Raw genomic sequence first — 23,666 nt, forward strand, 5'->3', positions numbered from 1 at the left:
GATTGACCAACTCAGAGTTCAGGTTTGACCTCAGAGTTGGTTGAACCTCCTTTGTGAAACAGGCCCCAGGTGTAGCAGGGTTCTGTGCATCAAGTAGATGACAGCGTCATCCGCTCCAATGCCCGATTGATACGCAAACTGCAGAGGGTAAAGCACTGGGCTCACTAGGGGCTGGAGGTGATTCAGGATCAGTCTCTCTAGGGTCTTCATTAGCTGAGACGTTAAAGCCACAGGTCTGAAGTGGTGTGTTTACTGTGGGTATTTCAGTGCCACAGCTCGGAATATGTTTCATCTCTTTGGGTCACATTGTTTGGGAGCTATTGAAAATACTGACCAGATTTCATATGCAAACCTTTGGAATTTTAATATAAAAATTCAGTATGTTGGAACCATAATTTGGCATATATTTGCAATCATAAGGTCCATGGCCGGCCCTCCCTATACGCGAATTACGCAGCCGCGTAGGGCCCCCGTCACGACCAGGGCCCCGAAGTGGCGACAAAAATTAAATAAAAAAGACCCAAATCTGGCAACCCATTTCATAGAACTTCCGTACCAACGTGCGCTCTGAATGTTGTGCAAAAGAAAGTTGCCTGCACTTCATTGATCCCCCCCGTCAGCACACCTGGACCAATCTGGCAACCCAAATAATGACGTTACACCACTCTTAGCAACTATTGGTCAACATATTTGCATCTGAGCCTGGCACACTGTCCATTTGCGAGAGGAGTTTGTTTCAATAAAGTTGGGGAAAAGAGAAAAAACGAGCACATTTTGTCACTCTGATCAACGCGACAACAAGAGAACTTAATGCCACAGAAAAAGATGAAGAACTTCAACATCAATCAAAAGGTAAGTTTGGAAGATGTTGGGGCCGTATTTTGTACATTATCCAGTATTTCTGGGCAGCTGCGCAATTTTTACGTAAGATACTAATCGATCCGTGGGGGAAGTTTGCACATAACGACCCTGTTTGTCGTAATTTCCAATGGAAAACTCGAAAATAATTCTGATTCAGTTTCTTTTTCTGCTCTCAAAAAGTATCAAAATATTGGAGGTTGTGCAGCGTCCACATCCCAAGATGATCCTGACATCACTGAAGATGTCATCTCAGGTAATTTTAAAAGCATGTAAAGTCATTAAAAAACAGTGTCTGCATAACCCTTTTTTCATAAACAGCAGCTGAAAAGTATGGAGCCCCAAACTGTTCATAATTAAATTGATAAATATGATCTCATGCAAATACACAATCAACCAATCAATCTCTTATACATATATAAAAAGATCATGAAATTGTGAAAAACCTGCACACAGATTTTAAATGAGCCACTTAACTATTAGTTTTCTGCTATAGATATTTTATTAGCTTTATCATTGATTATTCTATAATAATAATTCTTGTTTTTTAGCTGCAGAAGAAACTCCTGTCACCACATCTACTGTTGAAAGGGAAAACATTTGACTGTTTGACTTTTCACTGTTTGCTTTTGTTGAAGTTCTGTATCTCATGTTCCAGAGGCTCCAAGAGAGCCGTGTATGGAAGAGGAGCAGACTGGATCCAAAATTCCACCTACCGGTACCTCAAATCCAATTCATCCAGCTGAATGTCCAACCACACTCTCTGATCCAGTAAGAATGGATTTGTTGCAAAGAGATCCTTTTCAGACCGATAAAGACTCTGACTTTCCCAAACCCCTCTCATTGAGCTGTTGTTCTTTATTTTGGATTGTTTTATCGTTATTTGATTTTCTATTAAGTTGCTGTTTTTAATAACTTGGAGTTTTGTGAATGTCATTTGTTGAGTGCCTAATGTTACATTAAAAATATATATCTATTTATATATACAATTGTCATTCTTTTTTGTCTTTGCATTTAAAATTTGTTTGGCACCACTAAATGTGCATCCAACATGCAGGCAATATACTGTATTCAATTCTTCAGCAAAAATAATTCACAAATGTATTAATAGAGTTATCTCATTTATATTACAACAAAAGTAGCGTTTTTTTGGTGCTGCTGACCAGTTAGAGGGCCCACAAATTAAATTTCGCTTAGGGCCCCCAGAAGACCAGGGCCGGCCCTGATAAGGTCAAATACTTTGGAAGCTATTTAACCCTTGTGCTATCTTAGATGAACCCACCCTTGCTTGACATGTTATTCCTACCATGACAAAAGTGGATAGAGGTGGAAAGATTTCATGTAATCCATGGACACCAGCGAAGATCACAAATCATTGAAGAAAAATGTCAGGGATTTGAATTCGGACACAAAAGCAGGACGGCAGAAGTTTGAATCAAAAAAGGATCTTTTAATCCAAGGAAGGCTCTTAAGCTCGTAAAGACCGAGGTAAAACAAGTAGAACGATCCGGTGACAAGTGAAACCAAAACAGGAGCTTATATACACACACATAAATGAAAACAGGTGGGTAAACAGGTGCCGGTGAAGACCGGGGTAAGTTACCTAAAGAACCAACAGAAGACAGAACATGAGTTAACAAAATAAAAGCCCGAAACCCGGAAGTGAGACAGAGATGAACCATCCTGGCCCCGGCTCCTGACAAAAAAAGGTTCAGAGCACTGTCTAGTGGGTGTAGATCAGTGTTTTTCAACCTTTTTTGAGCAACAGCACACTTTAACCTTGACAAAAATCCCGCGGCACACCAGCATCCAAAAAAAGAAAAAAAAGGAGACACTCACAGTCTGTATTGATCTACAGCTCCTCCGCAATCTCACATGCATTTTCGTGATAATTGTGGCAGAAAAAGCTGAAAGTTGCAGCTGTTTTTTCTAAAAGATGTAATAAAAGTTGAGTTAAAAGATTTAAAACTGTTTGATGTGTGTTTGTTGTGGTTTCAAGAAGTTTAACAAAGAAAGGCTCATTGTGCGCTGAGATACTGTCACCTTAACCCAATGCATCATGGGAGATGTAGTGCAATAAGCCGCAGAACACAAAGAGACTAGGGTCTCTGAGCTTTATTGTTTTGATCACTTTTACCACGGTCAGACACAGGATCCCGCGTAAAGCTACACCGCTAAAGACGAGCTTTAGCTGGTATTTTTGTTGGAACTGAGAGACTTTATGAGCAGAATCAGAACAAGGAAGTAATGACTTTAACCACTTCTGATTGGTCAGACTGATGACGTGGGATTGAGCCTCCAAGAATAATTGGTGGAGACAGTTAAAGGGGCGGGACTTTTCAGAAAACAGCTGAAGCTGCAGCTAAATCGCGGTATCGTCATTCTTATCAAAAGGTCTTTAATAGAATCACATAAACACAAAGAAAAAAGTATTTTATGATCTTTCATATTCCTAACCACTCAGTGTTTTATCAGGGCCTGTTTGGATGAACACAGAGCTGATATCCTGGAGATGGAAAATGTTTTTAGATCAATTAATGAGGGCAATTTCCCACGGCACACCTGACCATCTCCCACGGCACACTGGTGGAAAAACACTGGTCTAGATGACCCGACCCCCAACCATAAAGTAGCTAGGATAGCACAAGGGTTAAAAAACACAGAATCTTTACTTCAAACCATTTTTCTTATAAGATATTGAGCATCTATTATGGCAAAACTTGTCTTATTAAAACGTTGCTAAATAAATACAATTATTTAAACACAACACGAGGAAATGTTTTATATTTGTTTATTTATTTTTGCAAAGCATTTAGTCTAGGGTTTGATTTAAAATCTTCTCCATCTCATGCACTTATTAATTTGCTGACGGTCCCTAAGAGACCTTATTGGAGTCTACTATTACTGTCTGTCGAATATCCAACCTAAAACTGATTCACCGAAGTCCTCCACCTGCTGGTCCACCTTCAATTCCCTGTCTGTCTTCTGCCCTTTTTGCCTGTTTACCCTAAAGTCAGCGCTCGGCAGCGCTTTGTTAGATAATAAACCCCTTGACTTTGAGCCATGGTGTGCCTCCCGTCTGCATTTTGTCTCCTTCATGTTCATCAAGCCTCGTATTTGACACTCCAGTGTGACACGCGCACAGTTATTAATCAGATCCTGCAATAACAGAGTCACCACCAGAGGGTGGTGTTGGCCGATACAACTAGTGATGCCTCTGGCAGATTGTTGGTCTTGAACCGCTAAACCCTAAAAGCTTTGGTTAAAACAGACTTCAGGACTTTTCTAAAGAAAATTAAAAGATGGTGCTCTAAATAAATGAAAACCTTTTTAATTATTTCCCTTATCAGCTAAACAAATCATATCTATTTTATGAAGGACTTGTGTCTTCAGCAGTTTAAGCTTCATTTTTCTGCAACGAATTTTTGTGTTCAATTATTTTTTGTAGTTTGACTTTCTATTTGTGAATGTAAAATTAAGAAAAATCTGTATTTACATCCGAACAAAGTGCAAACAAAGTTTAATCTTGTTCTACTTTTTTTAATTAATATTTTTTACCAAAAAGTGTTTAATTTGTTTTGAAAGTATAGTTAAAAAACAGACGTTGACGATGCTGTGAGACATTTTGCATGGAAAGAGTGAAGAGTTTGACACTTTTTCATGAGACTTCTGCAGCGCCCCGAGAAGAACCACCCTAGAAGTGAACAACAGTAATCAAGCACAATGACGTCATAGAAGCCACTTTTATGGAAACTAATGCCTTTCTCTGTTATAATTTGATTTCTTGTTCTTTAAGTAATTAAATGCTGTAGAGTAAATAAAAAAATAAAAACTAAACGAGTCAGATTTTCAACATCATGCAGTAACCAAAAACAAACAGCAGAGGGAGCCTTTCCACAGTTTATCCAGGAGTGGCAGGTGAACGGAAGAGGAGATGCTGCTCACCAGCCGGCATCTCCGTGTCACGGCCAGCAGCTGGCTTTGTTCTGTGATTTATGCATATCTTTGAATAAGTCATTGCAAACCAAACTAAGTCCTAAGTTATTTCGTTTAGTGACAAAAATGTTTATTTTGAAGACACTTTTTTGCAACTTTGTTTTATTAGTAAAAAAGTGTTTTATTTATTCTTTTTCCTGAAAAACGTCAGAAATATACGTTTAGTTTACTGAGCTACAAGCCTACCAATGAACGGGCGTGAGTATGGGTGTAACCTCGCGATACTCCCATCCCTTTCTCTCTTCGGGAGGGGCAATCAAACGGCGGGGGTGATGGGAGTCCGGTCAGTCAGACCCCAAACAGGCTTCCGACGCACAGACACGCTATGCGCTCTGACGCATAACTTTCCCAACAATCTGCCAGAAAAAAGAAAGAAAGAGAGAGGGCAGAGGCGCGCGCGGCACTTTGTTTCAAAGGACCTCGCGAGTTAATGAGCACGCGCACCTGAGGAGGACGAGAAACAATTAAAAAGGTTTTGGGTCTGGAAGAGCGCGTTTTCGGGATTATCAGAGCCTAGGTGGGGGATTAAGAGCTGAAGATGCGGGAGCAGTGAGGCAGCCCGGTGCGCGCTCTCCACCGCCTGACGCGCCACAGTCCCGCAGCTGGAGGGGCTCCCCGGCCCCCATCTTCTCACTGACCACACGTTTTCCCTTTGGATTTTAACAAACAGAAGATTTGTTCTAAACTCTGCAGTCCTCGTGCGCCGCGCGGAGTTTTCCCCCCATGGATCTGTGGCTCTGCGCCTCCCTCGCGGCGAGGTCTGGCTGCGGCGCGCGCGGCGCTGCGCGCTCGGTGTGACGGACAGACCAGCCCGCAGCTTTAAACGCAGGAGTTTCACACGTGAGTACCTCTCCGTCAGTGTGTGGCATCAGGTGAACTCTGACCTTTAGGGGTTCGTGAAACTAGACGAAACTTGCGCGTAAAGAAGGGAGGAGACGAGCGCACAGATGATCAGATGCACACCCAAATGATTTTGGTGGACGTTTCACTTCTGAGGAGTCAAACTAAAAGGGCTTCTGCGTTAACTGACATTATTGCTTCAGTTAGGAAACGCACTTTCCGGTTGACATTGGATTTTTTTTAACCTTCAGATTTGGTTATTTTGTTGTGACGCAGGTAAAACTCCTCAGAGGACATCCCTGCCCTTCTCTTCCTTCCCACTTTGAGCCACTTTGGCCCTCCCGAGACGCACTTTTCTCTGTTCCTATGCAACCCCGCTCCACGCGCAAAGCCGGGCCGAGCTGTGCCGCTGCACTTTCCTTTAATTAGGCGCTTTTGTTTATGTAAGACAAAGTTCATTTGGGGCCATGGAGACTGCTTTTCGTCACCTTCTGGCCTGTTTACGTCTTTGACACAACCGTTTCTTTTGATGCTGATGTAAACACTCTTTAATGACGCCATGGTTGCGGAAAATACACGATTCTATAACATTTAGAGTATGTTTTGTTTGCGTTAAACTGTTGCCATCAATTTTGTCCACAGACTCAGAAGTTCTCAACTGTGAGGATGTTACGCAAGTTTGAACCAAAAACCTTAGAAAAACGCACTTTTATGTTCATCATAGCGTTGACCTCTGACCCCCCTCCCCCCCCCCCCCCCCTGTATGTGTCTGCAGCCCTGTTGTTCAACCAGCTCCTTTGTCAGCTGGAAACACAAAGTCAAGCTATAAAGACACTTTTAGAAAAGAAAGAGTCATTTTGTGGTTGCAGCCTGCAACTAATCCAGTTTGCTCTGGTTCATCAACAGAAACAGAACAAATTAGAAAAATATCTGTACACATTTTTCTAGACTCAAAAGGATGCTATTTAGAGAATGAGTGACTTTAGTTTGGTTTCTACCTGCATCTGTGAGTGCCGCCAGGTTTTCAGTCGAGTGTCTGTTTGTGTTTTTCATGCTGTGAAGATGAGCCGTTTTATTTGAGCTGAACCTCACATTCAGAAAAGATCTAGAGCTAAAGAAAAACACTTTAAAGTTACACAAAGAAAAGATGTAAAGAGACTGCTCTCCAGCAATCATATATGTAACGGACCCTTTTTATTTTAATTATAAGATTTTCTGCACTTCAGGATTTTTGTTTATAAATGCAGATATGTACATTTAAATGAAAAAAAAAACATAATAAAGGAAATAAATCTATTCCTAAAAGCTAAATTCCAGTGCTCAGTTTTATTTGAAACGAATAAAAGTGAAAAATAAATCTCTAAAGTAAAAGACATAGTTGGTTTTGGACAAAACATTGTTTAGATCAGCTGTTTTATTTATAATTAAGCTTAAACAAAGACAGTTTTTAGGAGGATCTGCAATGCTGCGTCCGGATTTGATCATTGGATGAAAGAGATGCAAAAGCCTGAAGGCTTTTAAGTTTATCGAATATCATTAAAGGTGTTCAGCCATGAAAATGCTGTCAGTTTATCTGACACAGTACCAGACGGCGCTCCAAGTGCACATCAGTAAAGTCGAGAAGTGGTTTTCATGTGCATGAAAACCCGATTCCCTTTACCGTGAAGATTCATGGCGCTGTAGACCAGGAGGCTGAAATATGACGACGCACAATGGAACTTTCACAAACAAACATAAATGAACTCTTTTGTCAAATCTTGAGCCTTTCAAAAATCAAAATGAGCAGGAATGGAGCTGTGCAGAAAGATGTGCGTGCACGGTAAAAATGATGCTCAAGGTCATTTTATGTGGAATGTGCAGGAACGGATAAACCAGCCACAGTTTGATGTTATCACATAGTTAAAACATGTTGACAGTATTGTCTAATCATGAAGTCTTAATGTCAGCTTCTGGAAATGGAACCTTTTCTTTAAGCTAAATTCTTTTGCAAAGCCCTTAAAATTCATCAGTCATCAATCGTAAGAAAAACAAATCCACCTAAATATTTGTTCTTGAATGTCAGCGCAGCGTGAGAAGTGACAGATGGTGGCTAACAGTTCCTCTGAGAGGAATCAAAGGAAGATTTCATTGGTTGAAATGCTTTCAAAGTCTACTAAAGGTTCAGAAAATATTATTTTTTTCAATTTGGAAATAATATATTGTATCAATTTAGACAAAATGTTCACACAGCAGACTGAAATGGTGTCATATGAAAGTCAGCAGATAAATTCCAATGAAGGAGGAATCGTCCAACTTTTAGAAGTTTGTAGTAATCATGTGCACGACACCAAAACGTGAAAAAAGTAGAATATCCACAAACACTTCATCATAGCAAACTAGAACACAAAAAACTCCTGAAATGCTTGTTAAAGCTACATCAGTAACTCCTCTATGAACTATTGGAGTAAAAGTTTTCTGAAGTAGGCTTTTATGAGGTTTTTATGTAAGGAGAGTTGCAGTGTGAGTCTGGAGCTCTCTCCTTCAGAGATCCTCTGCAGGAGGCGAGTGCTGATGGATGCTCTGAATGCAGGATGTCACCATGTAAATGGATGAACTGTGGGCTCAATTTTACAACAGTAAACGAAATGTTTGTCCTCAGAAAAACCATGCTGAAGATGTTCTGTTTTATTTAAAGGCATAAAAAGGTAAGGTTTTGATGTGAAAATGGTCCATTATTATTTAAAACAAAAGAGTTGATAATGTTCATTTGTTTATAGTATAGAAAACCCCATTTGGATGTAGATGTGGTGGTTGGCGCTCTGCACGGCGGCGGGGTGGTTGGCGCTCCCAGCTCTGGGTAAAATGTTCTCTGGATGCTCCAGCTTCAACTGCTTCTGCATCTCTGTCATCTAATGATCAAAACCAGATGCAGCATTAAAGATCCTCCTGAAAACCGTCTTTGTTTGAGCTGTCTGACTTTTTGATCTGAATTCTAAATAAAACAGTTGGATTAGTTCAAAAACGTGCTCCATGGTCCAGGTTTTGATTGAAAATGAGAACTGCTTCTCAGTTGACTCACCAGGTAAAATAAAGCATAAAGCCATTCTGTTTGACTTGTGCAGCTCAGGCTTTAAACCAGTTATTTTCAACATTTTATCCTCATCCTGTAAACGGTTGAAGGGTTCCCTCGGTTGTTTTTTTCCCATCAGGCTTTTTGTTGCCTGTTTTTAATGGAAATCTGGGACGACTAAAGAATTTCCATGAAATGGGAGGAGAGATTTGGTTGTTTGTCGTGTGAAGCACTTTGTTACATTTGACTGAATAAAAACTTGTCTGTAAATGAAGGCGTGGTTGCTCCGGACCAGAACAAACTGCGGTTATTAGCTTGTACATAAGATATTCCTGTCAGGTAGGAGTTTGAACTCTTGCGTTGAGATGAGGATCCGTCTTCTTGACCTGCTGTGGTTTGGTGGCTCTCCCTTCTGTGGCGCTCAGGTGAGCTGGGGCGTGGCCTGTGTGCTCAGACCTCAGGTGCAGGTGCACTCACGACTGCAGCAGACTTAAAACAAACTTTGTGAAAGTGGAGATGTGGTCTTTTGGTCTGCATGTGTGTATGAATGACATCTGCACTGCGGGTCTGAGCTTCAGCCGGTTGTCAGAACAAGAGTGAAACCCGAGAAGCTCCCCATTCGCCTTTTCAGTCCAAGCTTTGTTTTTTCTGTTTTATGCGCTGACTTGCCACAAAAGGCCAGCTCCTGGTTAAACTGTGTGGTTAAGACCCATGGAGAATAAAAACTTTTCCCAGAAGTTTTGTTAGCGGGAGTTCCTAGCTACAAAGCCGAAATATTTTCACGGAAGAACCAAAGCGGCCTCTGCGGCTCAATAACAAGCCGAGTGGTTTGTGACTTTCTCCATCCATCTGTCGCATTTCCCAGAAACATCTCAGAGCTTCCAGTTCTCTCTAAGGGCGCAGTGGCTCTCTGTGTGGCAACTCTTTGTGTATTTTCAATGAGGGGAAACACAAAGCTTTGTTCTTGACAACACAAATTTGCACGGCAGACTCTGATTTCTGAAGCAGGGGTCACGGCATGGTTGGGCTGAATAAAGCAGCTCCAGCTTTCTTTGTGAAACGTGAATTAAATAACTGGGATGTTTGCAGAAGCTTCAACAGTTTATGTAAAGCCTTAAACATCCCAGCGGTAAATCAAACACCAGAATTAGTGTCTGATCTCTTTTGAGCTGAGGAAACAGCAGCAGATTTACTGCTGCAAAGATAGAAATCACTTCTAACAACCAATTAGAAATCAGGTCCATCCATCCATCCATCCATTTATGTGATTAGCTGCAGGCATCATGTGACCGAGAGGTGCAAGACACGTTTACATGTAAGATACAACCAACAACAAATCCAGGTACAAACTAAAAAATCATCAAGCACAAAAACAAACACGGAACAAATGACCAAATCCAGAAATACAACAACGAAAGCGGAAACACGGATTCTAGCAGAAAGGGAACGTCCTGAATCCTGGAAGTGGCGTAATATAAAACTAATTGTGTATGATTTTTTACTTTTATTTATTACTGTCTTTTTTATGTGGACATTTTATATATATGAGACAGTCCAAAAGCATTTTGCAGCAATGTTTAGCAAGTTAAGGTTTTTGCATCACTTCTGTTATTAAGGTATTCCCTTTCCGTTAAGGTTGCACTTGCCGGCCAGCAACACGACAGCAGAAGATGGAAAAAAAATTAACGAAAGCGAGCAGCTGCTAACGGGAAGGGAATACCCTTAATACCGGAAGTGATGCAAAAACTTTACCTTGCTAAACATTGTTGTAATTTTTATTGTAGTAATACAATAAAAAATGCCTTTGGACTGTTCCATGTGTTTATAATGTCAACATAAAGAAAACAGTCATAAATAACTTTAAAGAATCATACATGATTGGTTTTATGTTACGTCTCTTTCTGTTAGAAGCCGTGTCTCTGCTTTCGTTGTTGTGTTTCTGGATTTGGTCATTTGTAACGGGACTGTTTTTTGTAATTCGTTATTTGACAATTTGCACCCGGATTTGCTTTTGTAATTCAGGACTCTGTAATCTGTTCTATGATTTGCTGTTGTGTTTCAGTATTTGCTCATTTGTACCGAGATTGTTTTTAGTATTGCTGGTGACGTGACACGTGTGCGCTCCTTACATGCAGCCTGACTGTTAGACATCAGGAAATTAGACAACCAGTTTGTGTGGACTTCCTATGGACGTCCTACAGGCCCTTCCGGATCACATGCACATGCTGCAGCCTTTGCGTGCGGTCAGTGATTGGCCAGTACTTGTACCTTACTAATGAGTAGTGTAATATAAGGACACCGTATGATAGCATTCCTCCTGTACACCATAATTGTGTGTGAAACCCTAGATACAAGCCTCCTATTGGGTTGACCCGCCTAGGTGCTGCGGGTTTTAGGGTTGTCTGCGAGAGTCGTAGACAGGTGCGACCACATCTGAAAGGAAGTGCACGTGTGTCTTGCAGTTCCTTTGAAGCTCATGCATCCTCCTGATTGTTAAATCTTTCATTTCTAACAGCCAGGAACGCCATGGACTCGCGAAGAGCACACTCCTTTCCCTTAAACAGCACTGACCGGCTTCCTGTGCAGTGCAAAGAATTTGCGGGGGACAGAAAAAAGTAAAAATCTGTAACCACAACAATGGTACGTTCCATTTTGGAGGACATCCTTTGAGGTGGTAGTTGTGAGACACAGCTGTGCTCCACCTAACTTGCGTCCGCTCCTCTCTGACCCTCTGCGGAGCAGATCACCCGAAATCTCGTAGCCTCCAGACAGGTCAACCCCTCTATATGACTAAGGCTTTAGTTTAGTGTCAAACTGCAGGAGCATTATAGTTGGGATGAGTGAAGTCATTTTTTGGGCCTCCATGTAATGTTTTTGATCATTTATGTTTTATGCATACTCAGCAACATGTTTGGACCTATGTAACTGTGCTGTGAGAGCTGGAGACACAAACCTGTAAAGAAACACTAAGACATGTACAGAAATCTGTTTTTGGAGTCACACTGACTAAGGCTTGATGCATGTCACATGTTCTGTCCTGAGAATGTCCCTCACACAATTAAGACTAAGAAGGAAGAGCCTTTAACTAGACCCCCTGCTGAAATGTAATGGGGCAGACTTAAACAATGCTCAAGGACTTAGGCAAACTTTTGACTAAAGTTTGGAAAGATTTCTTGGAAGCTACTAAATCAATGGTTCTAATTGTCAGAAGAGAAATTTAGAAAATAGATCTAATTAAAAAACTATTTTAGTACGGTGTATGCAGTCTCCTTTACCTCGTTTAGAATTTGGATTTTTAATTTTATAGATTTTCTCTGAAGTTGTAGACACCCCATTTTGATGGAAAAAAACCCCAACTTTCTCCAAAGCTGGACAGACTAAAAACATTCACTTTCTTCAACAGAGAGAATAAAGAACCTTGACGTCACAACATTTGAAGTTTAGGATTGTTTTCTGCTGCTGAGGTGCATCTCCATGCGGCGTCTCGCTGCACAGTGTTAGAGAAGGCGACCGACCCGCTGAATGAAATGAAAAGGGGGTGTTAGGTGTCATCAGTGTTCAGTTTATTTATAGGCAGCAGCAACCTGTTGTTGTTTTTGTTGACAGATTTCAGAGCTCGCCAGGCTTTTGACAGAAATAAAGATGGACTTAAGTTCAAGTCCTCGCGCTGGTCTGATCCTCTGCAGAGACCCTCAGACTGTCGTTACTCTTAGATACATGAGGAAAAGCGGTAATTTAGTCATAAACTCATCAGTGATTTGATTCTTTGTCATTAGTTATCAGTAAATAAGAGCCTTAGTGTAGTCTTTTAGGGCAGGTTTTGCATCAAAGATGATCACTAAGATCTAAAGAACGAATCATGGATCTTTTTTAAATTCAATCTAACATTCTGGTGTTATTTTGTAAAAGCTTCTATTTGGATAAGTCATATTCAGGGAAAGATTGATGGCATAATCTGTCTTTTTCAGAATATTCTGCTCTTCTAGGCGCCTAAGCAGAGCTGTGTCACAATGTTTACCACGTAAAATGTTTTCTTTCTGTTTGTCTTTGAGTCATTCCTCTAAGTCTAGCTCCTTGTAAACTGTCTTTTAGCAGTTAAAGTTAAATTGTACATCAGACAATAACGCCAAAAACACTTTGTGTAAACTTCAATTCAAACTCTCCATGAAGATTTGAATGTGAGAATAAGAAACCTCAGAACCACTAAAAACACACGTGTTTCTCCTAATATCACAACCATAACTGAGGTAATTTTTTTAGGCCCATGAGAGTTATTGATAGTGATCAAGGCACAATGTCATGATCCATCCAAATGCTGACAGTGACTTTTATTCAGAAAATGTCATGAAAAACAGGAATATTTCTGCAGGTGCAAGAATGTTTATTCTGAGTGTTCTTATGCAAACCCAGCTGTAAACTGCCCTAATGCATGCTGGAGGTCCCGGCTCGATGAAGCCAACAGGACAACATCATTTGCAAAGAGCCGAGAGCAGATCCTGTGGTCCCCCAAACCAGACCCCCTCCGGCCCCTGGCTGCGCCTAGAAATTCTTTCCATAAATACTATGAACAGCACCGGTGATAAAGGGCAGCCCTTCCGGAGTCCAACATGCACCGGGAACAGGTCCGACTTACTGCCGGCTATGTGAACCAAGCCCCTGCTCCGGTCATAAAGGGACCGGACAGCGCTCAGTAAGGCTCTCTGGACCCCATACTCCCAGAGCACCCTCCACAGGATGCCACGGGGGATGCGGTCAAACGCCTTCTCCAAATCCACAAAACATTCTATATTGTCCTGTTTGTCGAGATGGGCCCTCCAGCATGCATTGGGGCAGTTTGTGGACGAGTGTGAAGCGGCTGGGATGAGGGTCAACACTGCTAAGTCTGAGGCCATGGTTCTTTACCAGAGAAAGGTAGTTTGCCCTTTCTGGGTGGGTGGAGTGCTCCTGCTCCAGGTGGAGGAGCTTAAGTATCTGAGCTGAGCCAGAAAGCAAAGCTCTCAAAAGTCGATGTTTGTTCCAATACTCACCTATGGTCATGAGTTCTGGGTAGTGGCAGAAACAACAAGGTCCTGAATACAAGCGGCTGAAATGAGCTTCCTCTGTAGGGTGGCCTCTGTAGGGTCCCCCAGAGGAGCTGGAGGAAGTGACCGGGGAGAGGGAAGTGTGGGCATCTTTGCTTAGACTGCTGCCCCCACTGATCTAGATGAGTGGAAGAAGATGGATGGATGGATGGATGGATGGATTTTCATACATTGTAAATGTAGTGTGTGTTTAAACGAGGACTCTGTCCACATTAGGAGAGATCGCAGAAGGAATTTTGTTTAATTCCAATACTTTCAGTTTATTTTCACTACAGTGATCTTTCTACCAAAATATCAGAACTCAATTTGAAAAAACCTTTCCTTACATTAAACTGTGATACAAAGTCATTTAAATGTTTAAAGAGTAAAAGGAAATAAAAACCTTTTGAAACCCCCTTAAAAAAAACTCTCCAAATTCTCCTTTGTTTTCAACAATACCCAAAGTGATGCACGACGAACTCGGAGCAAAGACTCATGAAAAGCAGAGCAGTCAGCATCAGCACCACTGATGCTCTGACTGACAGCACTCCTTATGACCAATAGAAGAAAAGAAAAGAAAATGAGAATTAACAGGACTCACATGCTTTTCCAATGCAAGTAAAAGGGAATAGAAAGATTAAATAAAGTTATTCCTCAGTTTGAAGATGTGATGTTTAAACTCTGTTCAAAAATTAGCTGATAATTTCTATAGTAAACACAGAACTTCCTAATGAGCAGATGATGGGTAAAGTTCAGAGGATTTCTTGACACAGCTTGTGATGCCTTCTTATTGACACTACTAACCTTCTTGCTACAGAGCACCAAACACATTAATTTTACAAAAGTAATTGAGAGAAGGTCCAAACATTGAGATTGATTTTTTTCGTCTCACTTTAATTTTGAAGTCTGTTTTTTGAGTTAAGTTTAAAAGAAAAATCAATATTTTAGCAAAAAGTAGTTCAGTAACACGCTGCTCTGTGAGGACTAGTTAGCCTTCTGGTGCCACTTCCTGTTTTATTTTGTAGTCCTGGCTTTTCCCTGTTTTCATTTCCAGTTCCTGCTGTGTGATCTGCTTTCTCCCTGATGTGCTCCACCGGGGTCTCATTGTCTTCCCTATATCAGCAGTGCTTCTTCACAAGCCAGTGCCAGATTGTCTTTCTTTCACTGTGAGCAATCCAGCCTTTATTTCCAGAGTTCCTATAGTGCTTTTGTTGCTGTTCTTACTCCTCTTTTGGATGGCTTCCTGGACTTCTATTAAAGACTCTGATTCTGCCACTCCATGACTCCACCATGGTGTCTGCCTGAGCTGCACCTGATATGCTCATGAGGCATGTGAAAAGGCTGCAGTTAGGGCTGCTGCTCACCAAACGAGTAGAGAAAAGTTCAGCTTTATCATTGTAATCATCAAAATAAACCACTAGTTTATCCCAACAGGGTGAGCCAAAACCTTCACAAACGTTATGAGTGGGATAAAGCATTAAAAACCCCAAAAATCCATGTATCACTTTTTATTATTCCTAACTTATAAATGAATGTCATGCTGGCCCTCTAAAAGATGTTGTTCTGTCAGCTCCAATGGGGTAACTGTGTTGTAACTTAGTCACAGCAATAAAAGCTTATCTTTTAAATTTATTCTGCATAAAAAACCCCTTTGATTTGGGAAACAAGTGTTTATTCTTCTCTTAGTGAGGAACCCGTCCAGGTTTTGCAGTTGGTTTGCCTGTTTAGACACCTGAGCTGCACAGGTGAGACTGGAAACAATGAAATGAAGACAGTTGTTCTCTATTCCTCTGCTGTCTAACAGGAAAAGCTTAACTTTTGCTGTTAAAATTATGATGTGAAAATATGGATGTTAAACATTTTTAAAGTTGTCACTCCTGTAATTTAACTACTGTCAGCTCATCAGTAGAATCTAATTTCATCTCTCATATATATTTGAAAAAAAGTTTTTCACCCAGACTCCTTTTTTGCATTCTTACCTTTTAATTATATAAAATAATAAAGTGTAAAGCTGACAAGCTGTGCTGCAGTGAAAAGAAGGTTTTAGAGAGTAAAACAGCACACGCTTCACTAAATACTGTCATAAGGGCAGAGATATTCTTTAATCGCGGGTCCAAAGGCCTCTGCTCCGATGACTCATGTAAAGTGAAATACCAAAGAGCAGCATGTGTCAGCTTTAATCGAGCTCTGACTGTCAACATTTTCCTTAAGTGACTGTTGGAGGCAGCGGAAGGCGGCTTATCCAGAACAAAGAGGCCGGAGAACCAAAATTGCACACGACTGGACAGAGCCAGTGGGAGTCAGGACTTTCTTTCTTTAAAGGTTTTGGGATCTTTTCCTTGTAATTTGAACTGAAATGTGTCGTGTAAATACATATACATATAAAGCAGCTTACCCTTAACATTTTGAACTCCTCCCCATGGCTGACCCGTGGAAGTTTGAGTTTACTGCGAGTGCAGAACTATATGTGTGAGATCTATCCCCCTCTTTATATTTAATATATGTATCTGCTGTGCATATATAGTTCATTAAACTATGGTCCAGGTGAATACTCGATTCTGATTGGCTGCACGATGTCCATTAAAAGTGATAAGGTGATTGTTCTGGTCACATAAGTCTAACGTTCTGTATTATTTCGCTGGTCTAAACGGAACAACAGAAATGCAGAACATGGGTGGACATTTGTTATTCCACAGTTTATCACAACAGTGAGACAGTAGAAAGTTCTCAGTCCTTTAAAAGTCTCTATGATGGACATGACAGGATCTTTGTCAAAGTTTCCCATCAACACCACTGGGGACTTTAATTTGAAACAGTTTGTTGTCTGTCTTTCTGTTTTTTTGCTTGATACAGATTGTATATATGTTTATAATTCATTCATTCATTCATTCATTCATTCATTCATTCATTCATTCATTCATTCATTCATTCATTCATTCATTCATTCATTCATTCATTCATTCATTCATCTTCTTCCGTTTTGTCCCTTTCGGGGTCACGGGGCTGCCGGAGCCTATCCCGGCCACTTGTGGGCGAAGGCAGGGGACAGCCTGGATAGGTCGCCAGTCTGTTGCAGTATGTTTATAATAACTTTTTAATTATTAAAATAAGGAAATTGTTTGGTTGTTGCTGAAACGATGCTTTGGATCACTTAACATGATGTTCAGCCAAATGCCACTTTCCTCTGCTCCTGCAGAGCGCGTTCGGTGAGGCTCGGTACCATGACAACTCAACGCACAGATTATTAAAAAGTCTGCCTCTTGTAAAAAACGATATAAACCTAAAAAATAACAAGATCAAAGTACTAATAATTAATGTTATGATTTTATTCTTCATAATTGACCATAATGCTTTTCGAGGTGGACGACGGGTCGTCCATTCATTTCTAATAATAGACACCTCAAAGAGCATTACCCCCCCCCCCCCCCCCCCCCCTTTTATCCTGCTGTTTTACACTTTGCTTCCAGAAAAAACCAAAGCGGATGCCTATACTCCCTATACTGTCAAAACATCTTATCCTAAATGTGGCTTTGGATTGGTTTTTTATTCTCAGTGGACTTTTTTTTAACCTGTCGAACCGGGCCTTGGGTTTGGGCGTGGTTCATAGCTGCTGGGGGCGTCGTAGTCAGCGTTAGACCTGCTGCGTATGGAGCCCTGACTTGTCCGCTCCTGTCCGTTCGCAGTCTTCAGATGCTTCAGGTTAACTGCTGCCAGGCTTTTATAATCCTAAACATACAGTTTTCAAAGGAGCCAGCTGCCCGGTTAAAGGCAGTTAAAGCCCCCCTGGATGTTTACAGCTCGTTCAGACGACTCTGCCCACGCTGACCCCATACCTCCACTTTGCACACGTGCACTGCTGTTTGACACCGGCTCGGCCCCCGGCTGCGCTCGGCTGACCTTGAAGACACTCCGGCTGTTTTGAGGGCTCGTGATTTATCAGTGACACATGGAGTCACTCGACCTCCTGTTAACACGAGTGGCGCTCCTGCTCCTCCACCTGTTCCACGCGCAGCACCTGCTCCACCCCTTCGCCCCCCCTTCAGGGGTTAGAACCTCCCGTGTGTCATCGTCCGCTCTCCGTGAATGTAAACAGGAAGTGGACACCAGCAGGTTTTTACGTATGCTTATTTTAAAGCACTGCAGTTTTTTTTTGCTTACTGCGTTGGTGGGGAGTGTCTTCACTTCCCCTCTCATCGCCTCCATCTTTGTTTTAAACCATTATTTTATCTGATGTGATCTGAATCTACCTGATCAGAACCGGATTATGAAAACTATGTTAAACTATAAAATGAATGAACTCAGTAGGGGTGGGATTATATAAACTCGCTTCTTCCCACTCCTTTTCAAGCAATAAATCAAGCTCAGCAAATCTTTAGTTAATAATCACAATAAGCATTTGTGACTTAAGTGTGTATTTGTTATTTTTCTGTGTTTTTATCAATGCATTTCATAATTTCTGTAATGAGTTTGAGAAACCTGTGTGAATTCCTTATTGTATTGACTTCAATCAATCAATCAATCAATCAATCAATCAATCAATCAATCAATCAATCAATCAATCAATCAATCAATCAATCAATCAATCCACCAATCCACCAATCCACCAATCCACCAATCCACCAATCCACCAATCCACCAATCAACCAACCAACACCAATCACAGTTTTAATTCACCTGTTTTCTTAAAATAATGGAAAATGATTCATTAAATTATAACATTTTGCATCCTAGTTTCCGGATTAAGAGAAGAAAAACAAATTTATCAGGATTTTAACTTAATTAATGTTGTCTTCTTAAATCCTAAATTCTATAGTTGAAGTGCAGCATTTCCTGTAATCCAGGCTGGATCCATTTTATTAACTTTGAATAAGAATCAAATCAACAGTACAGTGATGTACTGTTCTTTTAGCTAACAGGAGCTGCACCTGGTGGTCTTCTGCTGCTGTAGTCCATCTGCCTCCAGGTTAGACGTGTTGTGTGTTCAGAGATGCTCTCTTGGTTGGAACCAGTGGTTCTTTGAGTTCCTGTTGTCTTTCTATTAGCTGGACCCAGTCTGGACATTCTCCTCTGACATCTGGCATCAACAAGGCATTTCCACAAACAGATCTGCAGCTCACTGGATATTTTCTCTTCTTTGGACCATAAACCCTAGAGATGGTTGTGGGTGAAAATCCCAGCAGATCAGCATTTTCTGAAATCCTCAGAGCAGCCCGTCTGGTACCAACAACCGTGTTACGTTCAAAGTCACTGAAAATCGGCTTTCTTCCTCATTCTGATGCTCAGTTTGAACTGCAGCAGATTGTCTTAAACATGTCTATATGCCTAAATGCATTAAGTTACTGCCATATGATTGGCTGATTATAAATTTATGCTAATGAGCAGTTGGACAGTTTTGCCAAGTCGCCAGTGAGTGGATGTTATTTAGGGGAAAAGATTCTAACCGCCCTTCCAATGTGGGAAGAAGGACCCCCCACACCCTGCTGACTCATATGGACTGTGGTTTAGCACATGGAGTTTAGGATAGTGTCTAAAGATGTAGACATTTCCTTGTTCAGTTTGACTTGTTATAAACAGACCAGTGATTGTAAAATGGATTAACTTGTGAAATAGTCTTGGAAAACGTTGTCGTGTTTTGTTCTCCATCTTTATTTTTTGCTAGACGGCACATAAACAAATCAGCGCGATGTAAGAATCCCCCACAGCAGAGTGGATAATAAAAACGATTAGATGACTTAACCTCCACTGCCTCTCCATCGCTCTGTTAATATGCTCTAATAACATCCAGGAAGCAGCAATAAAAGCCTCTGATGGCAGCAGCAGTCAGGTAAACAGCAGCCATAAATTTAGGAAAGTGATCCTCAGACAGGAGCGGCCCGGACCAGCCTGCCATTTGGCATTCTGAAGCTCCCAGTCCCACAGTGAGGCCCGGCGTCTCTGCTGGCTCCGGTTCAGTGCGGGACACGGGCAGCAGGCGCCGGCCCAGTTTTGGCTGCGCTCGGTTTTTCTCTTTTCAGCCGGAGTCCTGAAGCTGCGATGGAACTTCCTGCTTCTGCTCTGAGTTAGAATTATTGATCCTTCAGCCAGAAAAACGGATTCAAGTTTTGAAAGTCAGACAGGAACCTGCAAACCACTTCAATCAGCTTGTGGTTAGAAACTGTTCTTTATTTCAGCTTTTTGCTGTCTGTTCAGCTTTTGGAAGAAAGGATTCTTTGAATAAAAGGAAGTCAAAGGTAAATGGGGCTGAATAAATATCTGAATGAGAAGTTTGATAAATAAATGGTAAAAATATGTATATTTGTACAGCGCTTTTCTACCTTCTTAGAAGGTAGAAGTGCTTTAGAAGTGCTTTACACACACATTCACACACTTATGGCAGCTCCGCCAGCGCCTTGCGCAAGGACACATGACATGCAGACGGGCAAGGCGGGAATCTGCAATGTTCCGATCAGAGGTCTCTTGCCCTGACGCTGCACCACGGCCAACCATATATGATATGATGCGTTTGTCTTACTTTTTAAACTTCCTAAAATGTTTCTAAAGGGCCCATGAACTCCATAGGTGAACTGATTTCTCATCCAAAAGCAAAGGCGACGTTCTCAGAAACATTTAGTGTTTCATCCTAGTTGCCAGGCCTCCATTAGTTTCTGAACAGGAAAAGCTCAAAAGTTTTGCTCATCTTTCACTTCATGCGTGCAGTGACTCTGTGAGACTCCACCACTTTTTTATTTTGTGTTTATCCAGAATTTAAATATTTGTAAACATTTGTTCCGTTTTTATTCATTTGTATTTTTACTTCTTAAATGATCAACTGGTGGTAAAAGAAAAAAAAATAATCAAAAAATATTTCCCAAAAAGTCAAAGTTTAAGGCACCGACTTTCAACGCATGGAATATTTAAATACGGGTCTTTTTTTTTGGTAAAAATAATGATGAGAAATGTACCTTATTTGTTTTACTTAAACAAAGTAAAATATAAGTAATTATATCAACAGGAAAGAGTGGGAAAACTGTCTATAATCGGATTTATTGCTTAGTTCTGATAAACCAACAAGCTGGATTTTTTGTTTGTAATGAGTTCTAAAATTCTACAAATGGTCTCTTAAGAGTGGGATCTAATGTAGACAGTGACTGTAAAATTGATTTACTCATGAAAAAGAAGATTCAAAATAAGAGATTGATCCTTTCTTAGGCTAAGAGACAGGTTTTGCAAAAACATTTTTCTTATTTTTGAGTCATTTGATGTCTAAAAAATAATCAAGAAGTTAGGATATTAGCTGTTAAAAGGATTTTGGAAGCTTTTTATGTTTTGATCAAATGGGAGAATCCAACAGTAGAAAGACAGAATAATTGTAATTATTTTTTACATTCAGCCATCTTACGTTTTTCTCTAGAAAACCTCTTTCCTGTTTGTTTTGTCATTTCTTGTTGCTTTAAAAGGCTGACATAAATCAAATGGTAAAATCTTTTTCAGTGGAAGACAGTTTTCTTTTTTTTATACAGAATCATCTCTTATTGTGTGAAAGTGTGGCATCTTTGGAGACAGAATTGGTCCACATGAGACAGAGCTTCTCTCTCTGTTTGTTGACATTTCATCCCTCAAATTTACGGGGTTGTGATTTCCCTCATGTGACAGGGTCATTAAACCAACTCTGGGCTTTACAGGTGTTTTACTTTGTGATTTACAGGATTTAATTTCGTTTTTTTGCTCATTCAGCTTCTTCATAAAACCCTGTGGGTCGCTTAGATTGACTGAAAGATGAAGCTGTTTCCTTCTGACGGGGGCTTTCTGCGGGTCTGAGAGCGCCGTGGCGGCAGATCCGGACTTTAGGTAAAACAGAGACTTTGCTGTCTTTGTGTAGAAACAGGGAAGAACCTCAGAGGTACAGATCAATGACGGGCTGCTGACAGGGAGTGACAGACGACCCCCCCCCCCATGTACACTCTGTGTGCATGAGTGGGGGGGTTTTATGTGTGTGATGGGTTGGTAAGTGTCCTTGGTTCCTACAGCTTCATCTGTTTACTGGTTCACCAGCATCCTGAGCAGACAGGAAACAGTCAGTCGTCCATCAGGTTGTTTACAGACTGATGACATGGCCTTGTCTGTGTGTGTGTGTGCGTGTGCGTGTGTGTGTTTCCATGTACTCAGTTTAGTTTAATTTCAGCTCTGAATCCAAACTAGGGCCGAAACAATTTGTTGTACATTTGATTAATTTCATTAATAAAATACTAGTTAAGATGTTTACTTTATTGTCATCTTCTAATATAAAAACAATGCAAATAGTTTGAATCTGAAGCTTTTTTTGTTTTTCACACTCTCTTTTCTGCTCCATGACACCAACCTTCCACTCCGAGGTTTGGAACAAACCAGAAAGTGCCAGATCTAGCAATTCCTTAAAAGACCAGCAGATGCAGGTTTCAGAATGCCGAACCCCTCAGGGCAGGAACCCATTTAAAATGTTTAAATAGCATTTGAAGTTCCTGTGCTAAAGAGTCAGAGTTGAATCCAAAACTAAACTTATTTCACTCCGTGGTTCAGACTTGAGTCAACAAGAGGCCTGTGGAGATTAAGCTCACGTACGTGTTGATGCTAAAACATGTTTTCTGACCATGGTTGCTTTCTTTTCTTGCTTCTCTCTCTTTCTCCCTTTCTCTCTCTCTTTTTATAGACTTAGAAATTGTTATGGTGAGCGGTAGGACCCCAATGCAGAATCTGACTCCGAGGGCAGTTAAACAGTTTTTATTCCTCACAGGACAAGGAACAGAATTGGACAGGCAGCAGAATCAGGGAGCTAAACTGGAAAACCACAGATATGTAGAGCAATGGAAAAGTGATAATCCGGCATGGAGAAGCAACAGGCTCAGGCATTTAAAGACCTTGATGAGATGAGGATCAGGTGTGCCATGTAGGGAGGCACCAGGGAAAAAGTCAGCCACGCCCACCTGGTCACACTGATCACAACAGTGCCCCCCCCTCAAGGGACGCCACCCGGCGGCCGACCAGGCCTGTCGGGATGACGGGCATAGAAGTCATCAAAGAGAGCAGGGGACAGGATAAAGGAGCGGGGAACCCAGGACCGCTCCTCCGGGCCATAACCCTCCCAGTCCACGAGATACTGCAGACCGCGACCCCGTCGCCGGACATCCAGAAGGCAGCGAACAGGAAACGCCGGATGATCATCCACGACCAGGGCGGGAGGAGGGGGCTCGGCCGGAGGGCTGAGAACACTGCAGGAGACAGGCTTCAGGAGAGACACATGGAAGGAAGGGTGGATGTGCATTGAGGCAGGCAACTTAAGACGGACCACCGAGGGGTTGATGACCCGGTCGATCTCAAAAGGGCCAATGAACCTCGGAGACAACTTCCTGGACTCGCACTGCAGGGGAATGTCTCGTGTGGAAAGCCAAACCTTCTGACCCGGTTTGTAGTCCGGGGCTGGGACCCTGCGGCGGTCCGCCAGAGCACGGTTCCGAGAGGCAGTGCGGGAGAGGGCTGCCCGGGTCTCGTGCCAAACACGACGGGCCCTGAGGAGATGGTCCTGGACAGAAGGGACGGCCACGGCTCTTTCCTGAGAGGGGAAGAGGGGAGGCTGATAGCCATTGGACGCCATGAATGGAGAGAGACCTGTTGCGGAGGAGACCAAGGAATTGTGTGAATACTCAATCCAGGGAAGATGAGTTGACCACGAAGCAGGATGAGTAGCTGCCACACAGCGCAAAGCCGCCTCCAGGTCCTGGTTAGCCCGCTCAGTCTGGCCATTGGTTTGGGGGTGGTATCCAGAGGACAGGCTAGCTGTGGCCCCAATGGCCCGACAGAAAGCGTTCCACACCCTGGAGGTGAACTGGGGGCCTCGGTCTGACACAATG

The 23,666-nt window shown here is 41.8% G+C and overlaps 1 protein-coding gene and 1 long non-coding RNA gene across 10 annotated transcripts in view; both read left to right on the forward strand.

Annotated features, from left to right (window-relative positions):
- The first annotated feature begins 722 nt into the window (after window positions 1–722).
- On the forward strand, window positions 723–1,654 carry LOC110017273 (uncharacterized). Its single transcript, XR_002292632.3, has 3 exons — window positions 723–852; window positions 1,042–1,114; window positions 1,517–1,654. It is a non-coding gene; the product is annotated as an uncharacterized LOC110017273 (long non-coding RNA).
- Window positions 1,655–5,126: 3,472 nt separating this feature from the next.
- The window catches only part of LOC101167997 (sodium channel protein type 5 subunit alpha), a 254,888-nt gene continuing 236,348 nt past the window's right edge, over window positions 5,127–23,666 (forward strand). For 8 of the 9 annotated variants that reach the window (XM_078938896.1, XM_078938901.1, XM_078938902.1 and 5 more), the window contains exon 1: window positions 5,128–5,694. The gene's annotated coding sequence lies outside the window, so the exon portion shown is untranslated. Of the gene's footprint in view, window positions 5,695–23,666 lie in introns of all 9 variants that reach the window. The other variant, XM_078938898.1, reaches the window with a different exon arrangement.

Source organism: Oryzias latipes, chromosome 20 (genome assembly GCF_053564925.1).
Source record: "Oryzias latipes strain Hd-rR chromosome 20, Olatipes_Hd-rR_3.1".
In the NCBI taxonomy this organism is placed as follows: Eukaryota; Metazoa; Chordata; class Actinopteri; order Beloniformes; family Adrianichthyidae; genus Oryzias; species Oryzias latipes.